The 24,286-nt window shown below is 57.8% G+C and overlaps 1 protein-coding gene across 7 annotated transcripts in view; it reads left to right on the top strand.

Moving 5' to 3' along the window:
- RBFOX3 (RNA binding fox-1 homolog 3) overlaps window positions 1–24,286 on the top strand; it is a 434,946-nt gene that overhangs the window by 298,556 nt on the left and 112,104 nt on the right. The gene's annotated exons all lie outside the window — the stretch shown is intronic.

Genomic DNA, 24,286 nt, shown 5'->3' with positions numbered 1-24,286 from the left:
AGTGGGTAGAACCCAGACCAATGGGGAAATTATAAGGAGGCAAATCTCAGTAATTTCCGGGGAAAACCTTTTTATTTGGGGGAACTTCTGGGAATGGGCTGGGAGGGGGCGCATGGTGGGCTCCGAAGCACTGGGGGTCATTGCGAAGTGTGTGGGTGTCAGCCAGGGCGGGCTGGCTGACGTGTGACGCCTACTAACCTGGCGTTTCCACGCCCCATGGTGGATGCCAGCGCACAGTCCGGGCTCCCAGTGTGCTTCTGGGGCTTTCCAAGCACCGGGGGGGGGAGGGGGGGCAAGCAGATGATGGAGTAAAAAAGAGGAGGTTAGAAACCACCTGGGGGAAAGGGGCATTTGCAACGAGACCGAGGGAGGTGTGACCTGGGCAGGGTGAAGTCGTGATCTGGGATGGGGGGTGGAAATACTAGAAACCCCCGTGCCGCACCCCACACCATCCAGAACTGAAGCTGGGGGTGCATTCTTCCCGGCCCTGGGCATGTCAGCTTCTGCTCCTCACCTGCCACTCGCTATACCCAGATTTCCGCACCTGGACTTTCCTGGCAGCCTCCGCGGCTCAGGGGCTCTCTCCCAGAGGAATGGCAGCAGCCGGGGCTCCCGACAGCAGGACCGAGAGCCCAGGTGCCTCTGGTCACATTTCAGAGCTGGCAGACCTTGGAGGTCATCCATCCCAACCCCATCAGCTAAGTGCCTCGCCAAACATGACACCCCGGACACAGAGCTGGGGCTTGGACCCCGATGCAGAGATGCTGGGGGGGCCTGCGGTGCCATTCTGGTGCCCAGCACCCCGAGTCGGCCTCAGACCCCATCCTCCACAAGGCTGCCAGACTGCAGGCACCAGCTGAAAGTCTTGGAGGCCATTTACTCTCTGACCTATCAGCTTTCAGTTCAGGGGTTCCCATGACCCCCGAGTTCTATATCTGCAAGAATGTCTCAGACTCAAGAAAACCTGCAATTACAGTTGGATTATGAAGGACACATGCCGGGCAAGATCTGGGTCAGAGCTCAGAGCTGCCATGCCCTGCCCCTGTGGCATTGGGCATGGACCACATCCATGTGCTGCCCCTCAGGAAGCTGCCCCCAGGCCCAGTGCCCAGGGTTTTTACCAGGATTTTGTTACATACGCATGACTGATTAAACCATTGGCCACTCCACTGAACTTCATCTCCAGCCCCTCCAGAGAATGGGCTGGTCTGATATTCCAACCCTCTAATCAGGAGGCTGGTGACCCACCCCATCCCAAAGCGACTTGGGGGACCACCCTTAGTTGTCTCATTAGCATGACAAGGACCCTCCTATCACTGGGGAAATTCCATGAGTTTCAGAGGCTCTGTGCCAGGAAGCCCTTTGGGTGCACACAGGTACAGTCGCAGGTAACACGCAGCACAATTCATCCTTGATGATGGCAAATAATGTCCCTCAAGAAAGGTACCAGAAAAGCGTCACTCACAGAGAACAATCCCTGCAAAACACAGAAATCGCCCGGATGAGAGCAAATGAGGCGACAGAAAGCGGGGCCGACAGGAGTGGGAGCTGGTTGGACGAAGGCAGGCAGGACGCCTCCCTCCAAGGGCAGAAATGTAGCCAAGAGAAGAGGCAGCCAACCTGTGCCCACATGACCTGGGGGCAGAGATGGGGACGGTGGCGCCCAGGGACCTCGTAACTCTACTGCCCCCAGCCACGGGCCGCTCTGGTGTGCGTCTGTTACAGCGCCAACAGGTTTGGGCAGCGTTTGTGTGACAGACGAACTGAAATCCCTGCTACCTAAGCAATCTGGATGCTGACCCACAGTGCTTCGTGACACGAGCTACACAGGCCCCCCACCCGGAGCCAGTTCTGAGTCACCTGTCCAGGTCCCTGCAGCCGCGGACGCACACAAGCTGCACACGGTTGGCAGGCCCTCCCGGCCTCGGGTGCTCAGAAAGCAGTTTATAAGCTTACCTGTGAAATCCCACCCCAGTAAATCTCTGGAATGGGAGCAGATTCACATAATGGAATTAGAACGTATAAAATAGGGGTGATCTGGAAAGGGATTCGGACACTAAGCCCTCTCTGGAAATTGGAAAGTCACTAATATCAGCCAAGGAGACCCTGGAAATTGCAGACCTGTAAGCCCAGAGGTAATGAGGTCAAATGCTCCATGTACCTAAAAGGAAATCGGGCTCTCGAACTCACCAGAGCACTCCAAAAAGTTAATAAAATGGCAGGCATCCCAGCAGCCCAGTGGACATAATTTACCTGGGTTTTCAAAAGGCTTCTGATGGATCCTTCGGGAGAGACGAGTAGGGAAGGGATGCCGAGGAGGGAGGACAGAGACTCGCTGGCTGCAGGTTAAGCCCTTGTTAAATGAAAGGCTCTGAGTCCTGGGGCCAGCGGCTGCCAGAACCACCAGAACTCAGTTAATAATTGTGGACCCCCAGGGCCAACTTTGGGGCAGAAACCACCATTAAATTTAAAAACTGAAGAGCAAGCTCACAGGGTCTCGTCTCCTCGGGAGCATTCCTGTAGGCAAAGGAGAGCGAGAAGTTCCGTTCCTTGGAACTATTTGCTTTCCACTTTTGGACCTTTCAAAGGCGGATGGAGGATCGTGTCCGCCTGGTCCCCACACTGCCCCCGGGCTGGGCATGGTGCCTGCTGAGAAGGTGGTTGAAGGCTGGCTCTGGACAGATTCTGGACACATTTGGGGCTGTGCTTGATTTTTTGCCACACATCTGCCTTCTCCTGGCCTGAGGGGCCCCCAGGGCAGTGGTCACAAGCAGATGTTGAGGCCACTTCCCCATCCCTCCTGCTGGGCACATTCCCGCAAAGGGACCAGCAGACAGGAGAAACCACGTGAGGCAGGCCCTTGGAGCACACCCGCCCCAGCAGCGTGCACAGGGCCTGTCCTCTGGGCAGGATTTGCGGGGGGCCCAGGGGTAAGGCAGAAAGAACCAGGCAGGTGAACCGGGAACAAGGTGCCTGCCAGGGGCAAGCTGCAGGCCAGAGCACGTATGTGAGCGTCCTGGGGCCACTGTAACAAATCCCCACAAACTGGCAGCCTAAAACAACAGAAATGGATTCTCAGAGGCCAAAAGGCTAAAATTCAGGTGTCCGCCGGGCCTTGCCCCCTTCAGAGACTGCAGGGGGATTCCTTCCTGCCCCTCACAGCCCCAGGAGCTGTGTGGCTGTGGCAGCACCCCTCCAGTCTCTGCCTCTCCCGGGTGCTTGTGTCTCACGTCTCCCTCCCTGCTCGCAGAGGGACACTAATCATTGGATTTAGGGCCCACCCTACATCCAGAACAATCTCCTCTCCAGATCTGTAACTTAATCATATTTGCAAAGACCCTTCCTCTAAATAAGGTCACATTCACAGGTTCTGGGGTTCTGGACTTGGGCATGTCTTTGTGGGGGACACAGTTCACCCCACTACAGTGTATGCACATGCATTTATTCAGCAAACACTTGCCAGGTTCTACTGGGCACTGGGCACTGTTCGAGGCAATGGGCAGCACCCTGGACCTCTGGAGCTTTGGTCTGGGCAGGCGCTGTGCTTGTACTTGGTGCCTTCGGTCTGCCTTCCAGGTGAATCTCACCTGCCAGCCTAGACGGAGGGGCAGCTCGTGGAGAATCAGAGTAGCCGGAGCTGCCGCTAGGCCCCTCTCCCGGCAGCCCCCTTTCCCAGCAGCTACTCACAGGGCTGCACAGAGCGGAGCAGGATTCTCCGGCTGGGCCACCAGAACAGGTAAACAGCTGCCAGCAGGAAGTCCGTGCGCCTTTCCAGCGTTCTGAACAAACAACATAAATTATAGTGCTATAGAATTTACAAAGTGCCTATAAAGTATGAGCATTCACTTGGAACGATCCTTAAACGTGCTGGCCATCTTCCTAATGCTGGGCTGGGATAGAGGGACAGAAAGGAAACCAAGGAAAAGTCCACCTTGGCTGCCGCCGCCCAGCCTGATGTCTTCCGAGCTGTAAGCCTCCAGGCCAGCTGGGCCCACGGCAGGATGGTTCCCGGCCTGGGGAAAGCCCTGTGCCCATTAGGGTAGAGAGGGAGGCTCTTCCTGAGCCTCTCAGAGCTTCTGGGACCCGAGAAAGCCTCCTTAGTCCTGGATGTGTTACCTGCCTGCACTGAAGGCCCTGAGCCTGCTCAGCCAAGATGCAGCCATCAAGGGCAAGGCCTCAGGGGCCAGGCTGGTGCCCCACCTGCACTGGCCCTACCCGTCGAACTCAGGAGCCCTGCTGGGGTACTCCCCTAGCAGCCAGGCCTCCTGAGATGAAAGGAGGAGGAGGCCAGTGGGGTGCTCCGTGGCCAAGGGTCTAGACGGCACATGGACCTGTCTGGGCACCCCCACACCCCCTCTCTGGTGCCCCACGTGGCAATGCCATCAGCTCTGAGGGGCAAGTGGGCACGTCGGCTTCCACAGCCAGATGCTGCCGGGGGCTGCTCTCCGTAGCACTCCCAGTAAGCCTACGAGACTGCCCCCAGCCCCTTCCACCAGCCCGAGGTCCACCTCTCAAGAGTGGAACAGTGATTAAGGGCTCCTACCCTCTGAGCAGACAGCAGCACCGACCTAATCCAGGATCCTAATCAACTTGCCCCTGGGTGATTAATTGAGATCTTCCTATTGATTTTCCTTCGGAGAATGGCCTGCGAGGTGGAATCAGAGAGAAACGTGTGATGCTCACAGGCCCCACAGCAGGGAGCCAAGAGGCGGGGCCGTGTCCCCTCAGCGGGGGACCCCGCGGGGGCAGGGTCATGGTTGGCTCCCAGGCCAGCCCAGGCCGCCCTTCCTTTCCCACCTCCCACCTGCAGCCACTGTCCTAGTCACCGGCTGACTGTTGCTTCACCACGTGAACCGTATGAAGCCATGACCTGTGAGGACCCCTTCCCAAATGGCTGTTTTGGTTAGAATGCATCCCAGTCAGGTGAAGGAAGCTTTGAGCACCGCAAACAGCCCCGAATCCCCAGCGACGCTGTGCAGGCATGACAGGTACTCACAGCCTCCTTCCTCCCCTAGTCCCAGCAAGACCAAGCCGACAGGTGCTGTGGGTTGGCCCCGGGTACCCTGCAGTCCTGTCCCCACCCCTGTCCAGGCTCCGCCGGAAATGGGGACCCTTGTGGAAGAGGAGGACCACCTCGGGGAAACTAGGAGGGAAGCCACTTGGGGTCTTCTTAGGCGCAGGGGGAGCCTGGGACATGCAGGCCTTGACCCCGGTCCCACACCAAGGGCGCCGCACTGCATCAGTGGGGTAGAACAGTTTGGAGCAGGAAAGAGTTCTGCTCCCCACCTGCCTTCAGTGTGAGCCCCCCTCCACCAGACTGTGGCCCCTTCTCCAGCGGTGTCCACGTCCCCTGGGACCGAGTGAGACACGCAGACTCTCAGCTCCCCTGCCCCCACCCCGGACCCCCTGACTAGAGCCTCCATGTTAAGAGATCCCCAGGAGAGTTGTGTCACAAGGAGACAGCTTGAGAGGCACAGGCCTGCAGGACCCTGGGATCCGTCGTGGCAGCCCCACCTGCATCCTCTGGCTTCCAGACCCATCCCCACTTTGCCCTCTACCCCTTGTGACAGCACTCTGCCAGCTGGGCGGTGGGATACACGGAGGGAAGGGAGGGGGAGGGGCATCCTGCACGCATTACTTCCCAGGCACCCGCACCTCCTCCGTCAGTTACCTGAGCACGTTTGTGAAGCGGTGGCTCTGAACCAGGCCCTGCCCTGGGCTCTAGGAAACACAAGTGTCCGCTTCAGTGCACAGGACAGATAAAAAGCTCTCACGGAGCTTACGATGTGCTGGGGCGATGGGCAGTCCACAGAGGACACAGAGGAGTGGGCGGCAGTGTGCCCACAGGGCTGGGTGCCACGGGATGGGAGGCGCGGGGGACGGCTGCAGGTTTAATCCAGGCGAGAAAAGGTATGTGAGCACAGACCCAGGGGAAGGGAGGAATGGTGGGGCTGGGGGATGCCAGGAACGCAGGCCAAGGCCCCGAGGTGCGTGTGTCTGGAGGGCTCTGCAGCCAGAGGGGGGGCCGGCGCTGGCCAGCAGAAAGTGCAGGAGGGTCGCGAGGTCTGCACGCACTGACAGCCGGGAGCGGGTGGGGCCTCAGAGCCGGGGAAGGACTTTGAGGTTCATTCCGAGAGCAAGTCTGTAATGTGGGCTGACTCTCTCACCGCCTGGTTTTCCCTACTAGATGGCCTCCCTGCTGGCCATTTCTCCTCCTGTGGAGGAGGAGGCACTGGACACCCCTCGGGCCCAGATGCCCAGGAAGCTGGCCCCAGCTTGGCAGCCTCCTCAGCTGCAGGCTCAGCATGACCCAGCCTCTCGGCAGGGGACTGGCCCTGGGCGCTGGCTTTGGCCCGGGTAGATGGCGGCCACTCGGCATCAGGGCCTAAGGCCTGGCCACCAGCCGACTCCGCCCTCTCAGAGGCGGCCCGCGGGCCGTCCTTCTCTGTTCAGCATTCCCCCTAGTCCGGGCACCCTTCCTGGGCCCTCTCTGGGCCATGTTCTTGCCTCCCAGGTGCTCCCCAGGTGCTCAGGGAAGAGTGCGCCCCCGTGTGGGGGGCCCACCAGCGCGTGAGAGCCGAGGGGTGCAGGACACCAGCACACTGCGCTCGCTGGGTGAGAAGCTGAGCCACAGCAGAGGACGGAGACCCCCAGGAATGACTGTGGGCATGGGGGCTGCTAGGCGAGGAACTTTCAGGCCAGGCAAGGGGGTTCCCGCCCCGGCTCCCACCCCCGCATGTCCTTATCTGGTAATTAAATGAGGCAGCTGGCGGATTGGGCCATCCCCCCAGGGGCTCTGTAGATGTCAGGGGACCTGGTGGGGGGCTTTCCCATGGCATGCCACCGTGCAGGGGGCTCCACACACTCCGGATCTCCCAAGGTCCTCTTTGCTGCCAGGAAGTGACAGCAGGGAGGGGTTCAGGGTCCAGGGACCCGGCCACCCCAAACCCACCTGGTTTATATCTGCTTGTATGCGCAGTCCACTTAACATTCCTGAGCCTCGGAGTCCTCACCTGTACAATGGGGGTGACACGCAAACCCGCCTCCTGGGGCCTCCCGAGGGCTGAAGGGGGGACCTTGGCAAGCACTTAGGAAGGTGCTGGTGCCGAGCGCGCGTGGCCGTTGGCCCTCATGTGCGGTAGGCATTTGCCCGGGACCCTGCAGCCCCATGTGGTAGGGCCTTGGTTCCAGCCCCTGGTTCTGGTTCCGGCTCTGGAGCTCCACCCAGGGACCTCACCAAAGGGGTGGCTCTGCTCTGAGGCCCAGGTCACCTTTTCAAAATGAACCCCAGTCCCAGGGTGCTGGCCGGGTGATGGGTCTGTCTCACCTGCTTGCTAGTCTAGCTTCTGCCACTCACTCCAGCCGAAGCACTGAGGTCAAGGATGGTCCCCCGGGCTCCCCGCACCACCTCCAGCTGCCACCTGTGCAGCTGGCAGCCTTCCTCCAGCTAATGAGCTCCTTGGAGCTGGCAGCCACTGGCCCAAACCCTTGTGGGTTGGCCCCAGTACCACCCAGCTTAGAAGGTTTTCTCTCTCCTCCCAAAGCCTGTGCCCACTCAAGCCACCTGCCCCATTGACCCTTGGCCCCAGCTTGGGGTGGCCTCACCTTCAGAGAGAGCTGGCAGGCTGCAAGAAGGGCCCTTGAGGGCACAGACTGGCATGTACGCAGCCGTCTGAGCCAGGTTCCTAATGGATGCCCCAGTGCCAGTGTGCACACACGGGTGGGCTTGAGCTCACTCATGCCCTGGGGCAACTTGGACCCGTGTAGCCAGAGCAGCGCCAGGCTCACCTCCGAGCCTGGGTCTTGGGGAGCACGGGACTGCCAGTTCAGCACAGCCCCCCAGGTCAGCTGGGCACGCCCATCAGGACACAGAGTCGACTCTCTCCCTGGCCCCTGAAAGGTCCTGCTCCTCCCCTCTCCTCATGCATTGCCGCCCAGGTGAGACTGATTTGCAACTTGTCTGCTTCTCAGAAAAATAGGAGAGGCTCTTTCTAGGCACTGGTCCCTCTCTGCCCGCCCCCTCCCCAGCCCCCTCTGTGACCTCTCCCACTAGCCTCTGAGTTCCAGGCAGCTGCCCTCAGCTCTAGGGGGCTGGGCACCCAGAGCATCTCACTGTACAATGGCAGGTCCTGCTGGGGCTAATTCCACTCAGGATTGGTGCTGCATGTACCCTCCCCTGAGCCCCCCTAAACCTGAGGAGAACTCGGCCTCTGGGGTTAGGGTCCACAGCTGGCAGGCTGTGCCATCTGGCTCACTCTGGGCACCGGCTCAGTGTTTCAGAGAGGAGAAAATTTTGACCACAGAAAATCGGCATTTGGCACACACACTGCCCCCGTGCTCTCCCAGCTCGCACACACACTTCAGCCTGATATGCAGAATGTACAAGGGAAAGAGCATTTTGGCATGTCTGGTTTTGAGCATGACTGAGAGCTACAGCCACAGAAAGAGAAGCCGTAGCTCAAGCACAGTGCTGGGCACAAAGGGTCACGCTGCCTTCGGACATGTCCCCTCCCCGCCCCCTCCCCCCCACCGGCAGGTAGGCTGGGACAGCCCGGTCACCCACAAGGTAACGCAGACCTTGGCCCCTTCTCTACAGCCAGCAGAGCAAGAGGAGGAGCGGGCGGGATTCCGAGGAGGTGAGCCATTGATGGGAAGCCATTGTCCTCCCCCACAGCTCTGGGCTGCCGCCTCCTCACCTCCCAGAGGGCCTGCCTATCTCCTGCTCCGTATGCCTGGGAAAAACTTCAAGTTCCCACCCATTTCCCCTGGATCCCTAGAACCTCTAGCTCCTGAAAATCTGCCCAGGATCTGGCCCTCAGTCTCATTCCAACTTGGGGGAATTGTGTGCCGTTTCCACAGTGACCCCGCTGAGCCGCGGCTGGTCAAGAACATTCTTGGTGCTCAGCAAATGCAGAGTCATAGCAGCAGCAAGCCTGACAAGGGGCCATGGCCGCGCACCTGCTGGTTTCCAGTGATGGGGATTCTGTCCCCTGCTCTTGCCTCAGGACAGGAGGGGTGGGTGGGGTGTGGACGCAAGGGCACAGTTGCAGATTCTCCGTCACTGAGCGTAGGGGTGTCCTTGCAGGCGTCTCTCCACTGCTACAGTTTCACCTCCAGGTACTTTGAGCAAGCAGACCAGCAAGTAGCCTCAGAACGAAAGTAGGTTCTTCTATTTTCTCCAAGACATTCAGAGACATAATCTCTGAACTGCATGGGCTCTTCCTGAGAATGTCAAGAAACAACCTTGGATTTATGTTGAGGAATTAGAATATATTTCCAGTAAAGCAAGAAAACAGGAAAAGAGAGAGAGAGAGAGAAAAGGATGGGATTCCCCCAACCTAAGAAGCTGAAAAATATGCTGCCGTTGCTCTTCTTTGGCCAAAACAATAGCCGAGGGGAACTTGGGTGTCTCTCCCTGACCCTGTGGGTTCTGTGGCTCTTCAGCCCAAGCCCTGGTGAACGAGGATTCTGCTAGTGGTGTGCACGGCTCAGCACAGGTGGGGCTGGCTAATTGCACAGCACCGCTGGTTGGAGCATCTTTCTGGCCCCTGGTTTGTAGGCTGGGGAAGCCCCCTGGACACGCGGGACCCTCTGCAGCTTCCTGTGCCAGGCATGAGCAGAAAACTCTCCTAAAGACACTCAGCCCTGCCCGGGTGCTCTAGAACTGCGCGTTCCTCCCGAGGCCCTGGGCTCGGTCTCCGGAGGCTCTGCGCGGTCACTCCCGGTGCTGATGGCCCCGCTGCGTTCCGGCTTCCTGGTGATCCCCCACCCACAGCAGGAGGAGGCAAGCCCACCCCCAGGGCCACCTCCCGCAGTCTGGACAGATGGAGGGAAGGAGCCCACCGCTCCCCACAGCTCTCCCATGCCCGTGAGAACTTCTTTCTCTTTCTTAGGAGGAGTGGAAGGGGAATGACACGGCGCCGTCCACCTAAGACTCTCCTTCTCACAGCAATGGTTCTGCAATTTACATTACGGGCTGTAACGGGTCGGAGTAAATGGAGCAGGTTTGCAATTAGTTCTCCAAGTACTTATCTCATTAAAGTAAATGAATTATTGATCTGGTGACACTCATGCTTTTAGTGAGTGGCGCCGTGCCATCCTCGCCCGGTGCCTCGGCCCCGGCTCTCGGGGCTGGTGGCCAGCGCGAGCAGACTTGCTTTGTGTAGAGATTTTTTTAATATTTCCTTCTCATTATTTAGCTTTGTAATTAAAGTGGATTCACATGAGAAATGAAGGGTCGGTTTATGGGAATAGAAGCTCCAGAGACGGGCGTGTGCCTCCCTGCAGGGAAGATCAGCGTGCGGGTGTCCTGACCTCTACGGCTAATGAAGGCTGAGGAAGGGAGGGTGGGGAGACCACCACTCGGGGGGCTAGTAGAGTCCAGCAACCCCTCTCCTCTGGACTGTGGGAGTTCACGGCATTAGGAGGTAGCCCCCCAGATTCCTGGAGGACTGTGACCGGGAGTTTGTGGGGCCACGGCCTCAGCCCCACAAGTTGGAAGAGCCCAGGGGTGGGGGTGGGCAGCGGGAGGTCCGCCGGGCTCAGCCTTGGCTCTGGCAGAGAGGGCACAGGAGCCCCGGCCCAAGCAGCTGATGTGGTGGGACTCTGAGCCAGTCTGGCAGCACAGCCCGAAGTCCCTGGGCTTCACCGGAGGGTCTTCCTGCCCCAAGATGTCTGGGGAGGAGGCAGGTGGCGGTAAGGGGGGTCCCAGGGAAGCTACACCGAGGGTCAGTGCCCCAGGGAAGAAACCAGAGGCCAAGCCAAGTGCTGGCTGCTGGACTCCGGGGGCCCCTGAGCTGACTCAGCGTCCTCCCAAGTCCTCCCCAGGAGATGTGATCACCAGGGGAAGATGGAGCACCCCATTAAAGGCCACAGGCTTATCCTGGCCTCAGCTTTCTGGCTGCCTCTAATTTCCACCCTTAGTTCAAATTAACCTGGCCTCGCCCCTCTAACAGCAGGTGGGGACAGCGCTCTGGAAGGAAGAATTGGGGGAGGGGCACGAAGAATAGGGTGCATGGACTCGGCCTGTGAGCCAGCTTCTGTAAACAGCTATCGCAAGACCGACAGAAGAGCGCCCATGGGTCACTCATGGCAATGTCATTATTGCTGGCCCCTGGCTGGGCCAGGCCTCACTGGTGGGCATGAGGCAGGGGTACCATCACCACAGACCCCTCCAGAGCTGCTCTGTGCTCCCCAGCAAGCATACACGTGTGACCACACGGCCACCTGACGGCCCACTTCCGGGGGACAGGAGCAGGACCAGACTGGCTGGGAGGGGTGTGGGCCTGGGTGGGACCCAGGGAAAGGCCTGGCAAGAGGTGAAGTTTCAAAGGGGTCACCTAAGGAGGGGAGGGTCAGACAGATATGCCACCTGGGGCAGGGAAACTCATCAGAGTCCACACTGGCCCCACAGAAAGTCGTCCGCCCTTTGGCCCAGCCGTCAGTCCCTGCTAGGGCAGAGGGCTCCGGGCACACAGGTCCCATCCAGACAGGAAGGGTGGGGCTGGGGGCAGGTGTTACCCACTCCGCCACTTCAGCAAGCCCAGCCATTTCCCCAGATTGGCTTGCCTGTGATGGAGCGGCCATCACCTGGGCCACCTGGCACCAAGCATTCAGGCCCAGCCATGGCGCTAGCCATCTAAGGAACCCACACATGAAAGGCTGGCTTCCCGCAGATGTGGCTGGTGCCCACTGCCTGGACTGGCACCACACAGAGCCCAGGTGTAGGGTCTCCGAGAGGGCTAAGAAGTGGCCTCCGGTGACAGTGGGACCACCCAGACTGTGGGTTCCCCCAGGGCAGGGAGCAGTCCCCTGAGAGCTAGCCCTGGGCACTGCTAATGTTTCAGGGACTCACTTCCTGAGGCCACTTCTGTCCCCAAGGCCCTCAGATGGGGCCAGGGCTGAGCTGGACAACATCTGTCTGCATCCCAAGGGCAGCATGCACGAGTCCAGCAGTCAGCACCCCGTGTCCCAGCCTGAGGGGAGGGGGCTGCTACGGCAGAGGGACTCTCTGCCTGCTGCCATAAGGGGCGGGCTTGTGAACCAGGAGGGGCCAGCGCTGGCCAGCAGCCAGCCTCCTCTGCCTTGGGGGCCCTGTCCCCTGACACCAGGACACCCGAGTCCCCACTGGGAAGACCTCCTCACTTTCATGAGCTTCAAAACTCACGAATAACTCCTGGGAGCCTGCAGGGCCTGGGTTAGGGATTCCGATCCGGATCAACATGTGGACTCCTCATCCATTTACTTCTGCTGTGTGACCTCATGCAGGGTGTTCAACCTCTCTGAGCCTCATCGACAATAATCCTGCTCCTACCCCACCCCACCTTGCATGCCATAGTTGGGAGAATTTAAGATGTAGGAGTGTGTAAACCAGCTAGGACAGTGACTGGCACATAGTAGGTGCTCAAAACACAGCCAGGAACCTTTGTACTGGGCTGCTTCGCTGGGCCTCTGTGGCAGGGGCCACCTTCTCAGCTGGACACAAGCCACCCAGCCTGTGATCCGAAATCCCAGAACAGCAAATCAGGGCTGTTGCTAACAGGCTCAAATGTGGCTTTTAAAATACTTATCTTTCTTTGTGATAAAAAAAAATTTCATTTAATTAAAAATGTTGACATTGGGCCTGGACACCCCGCCAGAGAAAGTGGCTATAAATTAAACATTAAATCTTTAATGGTCCATAAAGAAATATTCATTTCTGGTTATGTATATACTGGATATAAATAGCTAAAGAGGGTTTTTTTCTTCATCTGGGAGGCAGGCTTTTTTTTTAACCTCAGCTGGATAATCTTGTTAAGTGAATGTAATTAAAAGTTAAATTAATCTGCATTCTCCCCTGGTTTTGTCTGGGGTGGGGGAAGGGGTCAAGCTACTTGGGGAAGGGGGGGACAGGCCCGCCGGCTTTAGCCCCGCCTCAGGAAATGCTGGGTGTCGGTTCGGGAGGGGACAGCCTGTCTCCCTCCACGGTGTCTGTGGTCAGCAGGTTCAGCTTAGGCCTGGCCAGGCTTCGGTTCCCGCTCTCCCTTGCTCCCTCCGCTAACAGCAGCCGCACAGTGGGGCCGGCAGCTGGGTACTGTGCCCAGGAAGCTGAGGCCACTCGAGAGCAGCTTTGCTGAGCTCCCGGCTCCACAGAACAGGCTCACGCAGGCTGGCGCCCCAGGGACTTTGCATCTGCCCTTCTGCTTGCAGTGCTCCTTAGCTGCAGCCTTTCCCTCCCAGGTCACAGTGCGCCCTGACTTCAGCCAGCACTACCTCCAGGGAGCCCTCCCTTTGTGAGCAGGAGCCCTGAGGAGGGAGAAGTCGGGGTCCATGAGGTTTTGAGATCATCAGTTCCTTTCAGGACCCCAGTTCTCCTGCCTCTTGCCACACTGGACGTGTGGGGAGGTCAGATGCTTGCCTCTGAAAATTAAAGCTTGAAAAGGCAGGAGGGGAGGGAGCTAGGGAAGAGGGGGAGAAGTCGGCTGTAAGGGGTAAACAGAGGCAGGACTGTGTGATCCTGGGACGTTTCCGCTAAAAGCCGTGTGCCTGTTTCGGCCGCTGGAACAGACGAACTCCCGGACTTAGAGCAACACACGCACTGTCTGGCTGGCCGGCCGGGGCAGAGGGCGTGGGGCTCGCTCAGGCGTGGGGAGGGCTGCGCTCCAGCGGGGGGCTCTAGAGGGGACTCCTGCCTTTTCCCACTTCTGGAGGCCACCACGTTCCTAGACTCGTGGCCACTTCCCCCTCCTTCAAAGCCAGCAGTGGCCGTTTGACTCTTTTGACACTGAAGCACACTGCTCTGACCCCCACCCCTGCCTTCCACATTTAGGGAATCTGTGATTACATTGGGCTCACCTGGATAATCCAAGCTCCCCTTCCTATTTTAAGGTTCACCGAGTGGCACCTTAATTCCATCCGTGGCCCTCACCCCCCTTTGCCGTGTGACCTGACACAGTCACAGGCTCAGGGGAGAGCGCGTGCGCGGCTCAGTGCGCGGCTCAGCACTGGGGGTTCGGCCACACAGGGGCTCTCCTGCTCGCTGCTCGGGACAGGCTGTTGCCTCATAGCCTCCCCGAAGACGCGTGTGAACTTGGGGCATCTCTTCAGGCTGTTGGGCCAGAGGAGCTGAATTATAGCTTTGTGCAGGCAGCTGTGTGATGTCATCTTACACTTTCTGAGATGCAACGATGCACTGGATTCCCTAACTGGGGAGAAGGGGAGGCAAGAAGGACAGAGGGCCGAAGGCCTGGGGTTGATGATGCCTTTAAAGTAGAAGCAATCCTGAGTGGACCCGTGTGGGGTTAGAGCCCGGGGTGGGGGTGGGGAGGGACTTGTTTGAGGAAAAGATGAGGACAGGTACGGACGATATAGGCTCTGGGCGAGGTGCCCTCCCACTCAGCCCTGTTGGGCACTCCCACAGTGCGGCGGACCCCACAGGGGTCAGGGAGGGCTCCCTGGAGGTAGTGCTGGCTGAAGTCAGGACGCTCTGTGACCTGGGAGGGAAAGGCTGCAGCTAAGGAGCACTGCACGCAGAAGAGCAGATGCAAAGTCCCTGAGGCTGGAGGAAGCATGTGCTGTCAATCAACAGACAACACGGGTGGGAAGCGGCAAGAACAGCTGCAGAGGAAGGCAGGGCTGGCCCACGGGGTGCCCTGATGCCAGGTTGAGCCTCTCCGTGGAGCAATGGAAGCATGCTAATGAGGGGGAGGAGGCACAATCACATCTGCATCATGAAAATGTCACCCTGGCCATTGAGTAGAGAGCAGATGGGAGGGAGCTGGAGTGGATGCAGGAGACCATCTGGGAGCTGGTCCAGGTGAGCAGTGATGGCACTTGCGTTGGGATGTGGCATGTGGCGTGGACCAGGGACAAGGAAGGGAGACAACCGAGTATGCCCAAGGGCTCTGAGTCTGGGGTGCTGGATCACCATGAGTGCCTCTGGCTAAATGACGAAGGGCAGGGGCTGAGAGATTTCTCCGGGTGGCAGGTGATGGCCCGTTCTCAGTCTTGCATGAGTTTGCATAGGTAGCAAGGTGTTAATGTCCAGGAGGGACCTGGCAGGACTGGACTAGAAACCTCCATGTAGGAGCTCTTAGAGGATGGGTAGTGGCCGGAGCCAGGTGCAGAGAAGACCACCCAGGGTATGTTGCTGGGAGCAGGACAGACGCCTGGAGGAGCCGCTGGGGGGCTGAGCCCGTGGGCAGGGGGCAGGAGGAGCAGGGGGCAGGGTGCTGTCCAAGGAGGGACACCCACAGGAGTCCTTCCCTGTGAGACACCAACTCTGCTTTGCTGTTTTTACAAATCAGATGCCCTCCAGGCGAGGTAGAGACTGTGAACCTCAACTCATGTTTACCCGTTGAAGCAAATATTCATAGAGCATTGACCACCCAGGAAGCCAGTCTGCCTACACCTGTGATCTGCTCATTTACCTGGCCTCATTAGGGACTTCTTCTGTAACAAAAGTCATTTTTGTTATTATTATTTTGAGTCCCAACCATTAGCCTCAGGGCCTCAAGAACGTAAGTGTCAACACATTCACAATTTATTATGTTTTCCGTCTCAGCAAAGACTTTTCAGCGTTGAGCAGAAGACAGCCACTATCTATTATTCAATAAACAGAACTGTCGATAGAGGCACAATCCACAAATTGGCCTCTTGTCCATGCGGGTCTGCCGGGACACGGGTATGATAGAAGTCCATGTACACTTCTTACTTCTGAGGCCATTTCCAGTAGAAGACTCTGAAATTGGTAAAGTGAGCGGAGATGTGCTAATCCTGAAGGGGAATTCCTGAGCTGTAATGGTCTTTTCAAGGTGGCTCTGGCAGCCCGGGCTGAGCCTTCAGCCTCTAAGCAGCACCTAATGCTGAGTAACTCTCCTGTCCCTCTGCCGGGGGAAACGCCGGGGTGTCGCCCTTAAGACCAGCCCCCTCCTGCGAAAGCTAAGACCCTGAAGGGGAGACCCGGCAGGTGCAGCTGGGGGGGGGGGGGGGTGAGACCGGCAGGTATTTTAAGGGGACCCAGGGTTCGTTTTCACCAGGTATGGTAAGATGATACACAGGCAGGGAGATGACTGTCATGATGGGGGAGTTTTTCATACTCACAGTTCCCTAGAAACAGGAGGCGCACCACTCAGAGCCACATGGGGAAGCACCAGGTTTGGACAGGAGGCAGAGGGATGGGAAAACGTGGCCAGAAGCCTTCGTTGTGGTTCCTGTGGGAAGGCGCAGGCTGTCGGGGTAACTGGGGCAGGGAGATAGTGGCCCTGAGTGTGAGAACCCACAGAGGAGGCGGGCTGGGCTCTGGCTTAGTTGGCCTGCATGTTAAAGGCCCATTCCTTGACAAATTGTCTGCTCTCTCTAGGAATTAACTAGCAAGGGGCACCCCTCCGTGGCCAGTGAGGCCCCAGATGCCAAAGCATCAGGACGCAGGATATGAAAGGCTGGGTTATGCCCAGGGCGAGCTGAGCAGGGGAGGGGGGTAAGAGCGGACTCTGACTTGGTTCACAGCTCAGCACCTCCCCGGCCCTGATCTGCCGCCCAAGCACCAAAGGGCGGCTCTGGAGACCAAAGCATGCACTGGGTGCTGCGGTGCTCCGTGCCTGGGCTCCCCGGCTTCGCGGCGGTCCCACGCATGGGTTTGCAGGGCTTGTGTGGTTTAGAGGTTTCAGGAGCCCCTTGTCAGCTGCAGGAAGCAGGAGGCGTGTGATAGCGCCGATCCAGGGGCGGGCGCCTTGTCCTGGCCAGGCTGGCAGGAAGATCCCTCTGCAGCTCACAGTAAGGGCCCAACAGGCGGGAGTGCCGCTGTGCTGGTGGCAGGGCAGTGGGAACAGGCCCCCAGCCTGCCCACTGAGCCTACAGAGCCCCGGGGCTTCTGGAGAGGAAGCTCTGCAGAGCTGGGACATGCCCGTTAGAAAGGCCAGATGCTGAATCACTGCATGTCAACACTCATCACCCCTTTCCGGCCTCATTCCCCGGAGAAAGTGACAGTGACACCTCTGCCCCCCTCCGAGGCCACCAGCCACTGTAGGAGTGGCCACCTTGAGAAGCCTCAGCTTCCCCACCTGCACCCCAGGGACAAAGGCACCATCTGGCAGGCTTGTGCGGAAGATTTGGAATGATTTGTGCAAAGTGTTCCCTAAATGCGGGGGAACGCAGCAGACTCCAAAAACAGAAGTCACTCTCGGTTCTGCTTTAAAACTCATCACCTCCAGGTAAACTTACTAAGGTTGGGATGCGTAGTGTATATGGTGGAAGGGGTGTCCCGCTCATCTGGGTTTAAATCTCCTTCCCCATAGAGGGGCACCTTAGTGCAAACAAGTCCCACCCAAGCCTCCCAGACCACTACCCCCCAGGGGACTGCCCTCCCCTGACGACTGGCTGTAAGGAGCTGCCAACCTCTGTATCCCTTTGGGGCCAAGAGGGGCCATTGTCTTCTTGGGGCTTCTTGCAAACCTCCCTCCCTCCCCTGTGTCCCGGGGAGGCATGGGAGAGGCCCACCCTCTCCTCCCTGTTTGGGTGAGAGTCTCAGCCCGGGATCCACTGCAGGCCCACTACCACTGTGAGCAGAGCCTGCTATTATTATCCTTGGACATCTGTTCCCTCTCCAGTAGTGGGCCAGGCCCTATGCTAAGTAAGGCCTGACCTTCAGTTCTCACAAGAGAAGCAAGAGAAAGGAATGTTATCACTCCCACTTTACAGGCAGGTAAACTGAAGCTCTCAGAGGTTGAGTAACAGACCAAAGGTTTAACAACCATGCCAATCCTGGATGGGATTGTGGATTAACCTCCTGATGTAAGCACCCAGCAAAACCAGGATCTTCTTCCTTTGGGGGGCTAGAAAAAGCTGTGGATACCCCTTCCCATTATTTTTCTCAGAATGGAAATCTGTGCATTGCTTTTCTCTATTTCTGCAAATGATTTTCTAGTTGTTGCAATAAATTCAAACAATACAGCTCTTTCCTCTGCATGTCTTCCGCTTTACAGAGGCCTGCAGGGGAGGAAGACGGGGCAGGCAGGCTTCCCAACGTAGTCCTGGGATGGTTCCCAGACCCTGCAGGCTCGCGTGGACCCTGCAGACAGCTTCCCTAACACCCAGCCCCAGCCCTCTCTACCTATTATCTGCTTTTATTTTGTTAGTAGGTAGATCGAGACAGGTTTCTGAAAATCTTAGGAATGAACAGGTTGGTTTCTTAGGGGATTTGCTCAGGAAATGAGATTTTGCCCATCTCCCAAAGGAGAAAGAGCATGTCTAAATTATTGATAGCAAACATGCTCCTCTAAGAAGCCGTTGCATGGATCATCTGCATGCAGAATGGCGAGGTCTGTCCTGGGTATTAGCTCCCTGCCCTGTCTGCTGCCCTCTCCACCTCTGCCCCCCACATTGGTGCTGCTCACAGATTCAGCTAAGTAGTACCAACCCCAAGCGCCCCACCCGCCACCGTGTTGAGGGGCCACGTTCTCAGTCCAGACCTGCCCCTCTGCGGAGAAGCGGTACATCTTTGTGTGCTTCTACAGGGCCCCCTACAAGGGACATTGGATGGGTCTTGAGGCCTCACTGGCGTAGGAAACACATCCCGACTATGGCTTTGAGCAGAGCCCGGGCTGACTTTCCCTACTCAAGAGCATCGGCTTTTAAAGAAACAGAAGGGATGGGGGCCAAGACTCAGCAGCGCAGTGGAGACTGGACGGCTGCCCAGACATTGCCATCGCTGAGCGCCGTTGAGCCGAGTGTTGAAGAGAACGTGGCGTGCAGTGCCCGGCTCCACAGGGAGCAGTTCAGGCGGGGCCTCCTCTGCCCTTCGTTTGCATTAGACGGGAGAGCAGCCTGCTCAGCACAACCAACACCAGCTCTTGCAGGTGACCAGGGGTTCTGGCAGACAAGGTGCTCAGCCCATGAGCTCTACAGGGGCAGGGATGCCATCTGCTCGGGCATCACTGGGCCCCACCTCCTTGGACTCCTTAAACATTTATCGAATGAATGAATGAACTTCAAGGTGGGGGAACTATAAAGGCGAGCGCTCCGTTCGGAAGATGCACGAGCTGGTATGACACCAAGAACTATTTGGAGAGCCTGACTGTGGGTTGCTTCTGACTTTTATTCCCATCTTGTTCTGTAGACGGGTTTGCATCCATTTCTATAACCACATAAAACGGAAATGTGTCAATAGCTGGAAGTCAGGATCAGAGAGCAGAAACGGTGGAACAGGGAAATTGGGCCTTGGGGGCTTTGAGATTCAACTAGCAAGGCTGAGCCACAGTTCTTTCCTGAACTTGGAGGCAGCCAAAGCGAAATGGGAAATGTGGCCAGTTGTATGATCCTTGCTGTCTTCAAAAGTGGCTTAAAACCCTATGTTCACTAACAGAGAAATGGACCAAGTGTGGAGGGGCCGGCACAGCCAGGAACCACGTTGAGGGGGGCCGGGAGCAGGAGGGAGGGCTGCTGTGCTCTGGGAGGGGGTTGAACGAAGCAGGACAAGGGCTGCAGGCACGGCTGGGGGCAAGGCCCGGACCCCTCCACGGCATTTGCAGAGGCTGCAAGACGAGTGCTGGGGCTGCTGCCACAACTGACCCATGGCCGAGGTCTTATGGCCACTGAAATGCCTCTCTCACAGCTCTGGAGGCCGGAAGCCTGAAATCAAGTGTGAGCAGGACTGTGCTCCCTGCGGGGGCTTTAGGGGAGCATCCTTCCTGCCTCTTCCAACTTCTGGGGCTGAAGCGTCACTTGGCTTGTGGCCATGTCCCGCCAGTCTCTGCCTTTGTTGTCACATGGCACCTCCTCTGTGCCTGTGTCTTCTTTTCGGGATCTCACACAGATACTCATTGGCCCTCCCAGTCCCCCTCGCAGTGGCCGGGGTCTCTGAGCCCCAAGCCAGCGCCCCTCCTCTCCCCTCGGCCCCCGTCCCCTCCCTCCTCTTCTCTCCTCTCCAGAGGTGATTTCAGAAGAAGAAAAAATCCTTTAAGTGGAAGTGGCTCTGCTGTCAGGATCACCATCCCCAAAAGGCATGTTTACATCACCCACGGTTAATTTTTTATTTGTAAAATTGCCCTCCCCCTCCAATGCCTCTTAGAGTGACAGCGTGAAATGCACTGTTTGACCCAGAGTCACACGAGGGTAGTCGTGGATGCGCCGCCTTTCACAGCGTTTCACGTACTCTCCCCAAGAAGGCTCAAGTGGGGGGCACCAGGCAGCAGACTGGGGTACCCCAAGATCCTTCCTGGCAGTGGCACCTGCACTGGAACTCATCGTTCAAGGCCAAATAAATCTGCCCTGACAATAATGGGGAGCCCAGCACCATCGCTGCTCGGGTGGGGATCGCAGAAAGGAAACCCAGAGGAAAGCGTGAATACTGGGGGGACGTGTGCCCCGGACAGAGGGCTTGTGCTCCCACGTGCATATGCTGATAGCCTCACCCCCGCTGTGACGGTGTTGGGGGGCTCTTTGGAAGGTGGCTAGGGCTAGGTGAGGTCGGGAGTGGCCCCAGGACAGGATTAGTGCCCTTGCAAGCAGAGATAGCAGAGCTCGCTCTCCACCACTCCGCAGGGACACAACAGGAAGCCAGGAAGCGACGCACACCAGGAGCCAGATCTGCCGGCGCCTTGATCTCGGACCTCCCAGCCCCAGAACCATGTAGGCCTCCTGGCCCTGCTGTTTCACTCAGGCAGCCTGAGCCTGAGACACTGTTTTTCCAGGGAGATCTGCTCCCAGCGGCCTGAGCAGGTGGAGACACTTCTCTCGGGGAGACCATTTCCTTGCTCCAGACACGCAAGCTTCCTGCTGCAAAGACACGTCTACGCCGTCCCTGGTGGCCTCCTCGGCACCTTTGGCATCTGCAAGCATTTCCAGCCCCCAGTGCCAGCCCTGGGCCCAGTGCCTCTCTGTGTCCTGGAACAAAGTCTTCTGTAACTGACTTGTGTGTTCTTGCCATTGTGCCAAGATGTCACACTGGTGTTCCAAAGTGACAGGCTATCCAAAGACCTCTTGCCCAGAAGTGCGGGAGTGTGTCAGGCAGGAGGCTTGGACTTAGAATGAAACAGAGCAGGACGAACCTCTTTCCCATCTAGGAGTCGGAATAATAGTGCCTACCTCATGGGCCAATTGGAGGTTTGTGCGTACCTTCAGTGCCTGGCACATCATAGATGCTCAATAAATAAGAGCCAGGCTAACACTGATAACCTGATGTTAGCCAAGGGGAGTCACAGCCCATCAGAAATACGTATTTTACTCTCTCAGCCCTGTCCATTCCTGCCCCGTGTGCAGTAGTAACTCTGCTTAAAGCAGAGGGAGGAGAGAAGTCCAGGATGCCACGGGGGACGCACATGAGGAGCCGTCACCGAGAGGCAGGGGCTCAGGGGACAATGTTAGGACAGATTTTCTGGCAAATCCTTCTGCAGGGTCCATACAAACCAATCGGTTTTACCAGTAGACACGTGTTCTTCCCATTCCAAGGGTGATGTGAGCAAGTCTCAGGCTTATTTCTGAAGAACGAAATGTCTTAGGGACAGAAGAAAGCAAGTGGGATGGAGTCGAGTAAAACCAGAAGCAGGTGCTCTTGGCAGGAAAATCGCAGAGGGAGCCGTGAGGGTGGGTGGGCTCGGGGCCGGGGGTGAGGCAGCGGGTGAGGCTGGAAGCAGGTGGAGGTGAGGGGGCTCCGGAGAGCCCGGCAGACAGGGAGACAGCAGGAAAGGGCCTCTGAGGGTGGGGACTATTCGTGACTGGGACCCTCAGCCCCAAAGAGCCCTCTAGAAGCACCCGATCCCGCTCTTCAATACAGCGGGCGCGTTCAGACCACTCGAGGCAAACCCTCACGGGCTGGTCATTCACCCACTCATCCAGCACTGTAGGTGGTAGCCCTGGACCAGGCTCTGAGGATTCAGGGCCTATAAGCTGCTGCCTCTGTGCGGGTGGAGGGGGGGCGTCCACCGCCTAGCAGGGGATGAGGGGGAGTGCTGGGCAGCTCCGCCCCCCACCCCAACATTTGGGGAGCAGCTCCACTCGGCCTGGTCCCTGGCCCACCACAGATCCCCTGGGCAGAGTGTGCATCTTGCAGCTCAGCAGACTTGGGGTGGAGGCCACCGCAGCGGGGGCGGGCTGGGTGGAGACCCTTGGAGCTTGGCAGATGCATGTTGCTGTGCTTGGACTTTGCTCAAGTGTCTTTCTGCAAGCGCGCTTGGGGAAGTCAGCACCCCTGGCCTAATGAGCTGTGTTTCTCTACAAACCTGATCATTGAGGCAAAAATCACCGTGGCTGATTATCCTGCTGGGCGGCTGAGAGCAGTGTTTGCTAACAGAGCGCTGAGCAGCAGCCGCACTTCCTGCCCCACGAGTGTGCCCGTGGTACCGCTGGCAAGGCCCCCAGGGTGGGTGCGCCCACACCTCTGTTCCGGACAGGGGGGCGAGGTGCGGGAGCCGGAAAGATGGGAGAGCAGGCACCGGGGGGACCCCGGGAGAAGCCACAGCTCTTCTCAGCCACGCGAGGCTGGCCCTGCTCCCACGCGGCCCTCTGGTGGAGAGGAGGGGGTCCACGCAGGGCAGCCCCCTTTCCACGCAGCAGGGCTCCCCGTGAAACGCAGGCGAGAATGTCTTCACCCCAGAGACTCTGGACCCGGACAGAGGACAAGGGAGGGCCGGGCGGTCTGCTGGCCTGAAGGGCTGGGAAACCAGGCTGGGCCCTCATGAAAGATGGAGGTACTGGGCCCAACGGGCCCTCCTGACCAGCCCTCTGGTTCTGGAGTTTTCAAAATACGCAGGCTCTTTGGAGATGGCCGCGGGTCCCAGCCTCCGTCCGAGTCTCCTGACATGAGCTGAACAGGTGTAACTCCTGCATTCACACCAGATATTTTTGCTTAGACCACATAAGGACACTGGTGGTAATAAGAAACAGAACTCAAGGGATGTTGGGAGTGACTCAAGATTAGGACTGGCAGAGGCTGGGAGGCTGGGGACGGGGATGCTTCGCCAGCTCCGAGCTGTGCTGATGGTGCCTGAAGACTGGGAATTCCGGGGCCAGAAGCTTCCTCACGCTTCGAGGAAAGCAGGGGGAGGGCATGGTGCCTGGGAATAGAAGATAAGGGGTTGCAGGAGTTGTGGGGTAGAGGGTACACAGGACAGGGAAGTTCGAAGGCTTCCCCAGTCCTGGGAGCAGCCTGGGTCCTCCTTCCCACCCACCTACCCGAGGAGGAGCAGACGTCCACCCCCCTTGGCCGAGACCCACACTCTAGGCTGCGTGTTTACTCACTGGGCCTGGATGAATTGGATTAAGTGGAACTAAATTGAATTGAATTGGGAGGAAAACTCACTTTAAGAAACCAAGAAAAAAGTCAACAATAAGAAAACCCCCAAATCAACCGAAGGCGGCAGTTGATGCAAGCTGATTGATTCAATCCATCTCATTCACCGACGACGCCTTCATGCGGCAGTGCCCGCGTCTGCCCCTCCTCGGAGCCACTCTGTGAGCTGCATGTGGAAATGCGCCAGAAGCCGCGTTTGCCATTTTGCTGGGAAGAGAAATGCCGATCAACAAACAGAGGCTGCAGCAAGGCCACGTCCGCGATGGCCACCCCGAGTGGTTCAAGCCCAGCCTCGCCACGGCCCGCTGCCCTTCCTGCTGTGGCGGGGGCCGGCGGGGGGGACTGAGGCTACGAAATGCCACACAACTCCAGGAGCGGGCTCTGTGCAGCGAGTGTTCTCCTTCTGTTTTTAATTCTCATTTCCCACGGGGCGCAGCACTCCGTACCCCTGTGGGTGAGGGCGGTGGTGCAGTGGGGACCCGCCCAGGGAAATTAGCTGTCCTGGCTCCCGGGGGTGCAGCCACTTGGCCAGTTTGTACCTGTGTTTTCATTTGAAAAATGGGCAGTGAGGACAGTGCCTGTGGCATAGGGGCAAGAACGTTGGGTGAGGGCATAGCTAAATGCCTGGCACAAAACATGCAAAATAAATGACAGTGGCTACTGCTCCTTACAACACTGATGAGCATAATGATGGTGAATTTTCTACATCTTAAGAAAGAGGCGCAGTCTGGCTGTCTTTAGATTCTAGAAGCCTTTCTCTTGCTTTTTTCCTGTTTATGCAAAGTTAAGAAACATTACACACACACACACACACACACACACATACACACAGTGGGCAGGGGTGGCGAGGAATACAGGGAGTGACTGCTTAGTGGGTATGTGATTTCCTTTTGGAGTGATTAAAAAGTTGAACCAGGTAGTGGGGTGGCTGCACAACAATGCAGATGTACTTAATGCCACTGAATTGTACACCTTAAAATGGGCAAAATGGTAAATGTTATGATATGGGTATTTTACCATGAT

Source organism: Manis pentadactyla, chromosome 4, assembly GCF_030020395.1.
Source record: "Manis pentadactyla isolate mManPen7 chromosome 4, mManPen7.hap1, whole genome shotgun sequence".
NCBI lineage: Eukaryota > Metazoa > Chordata > Mammalia > Pholidota > Manidae > Manis > Manis pentadactyla.
The sequence above is the reverse complement of the archived record's forward strand: the minus strand, read 5'-3'. Positions and strand labels throughout refer to the sequence as shown.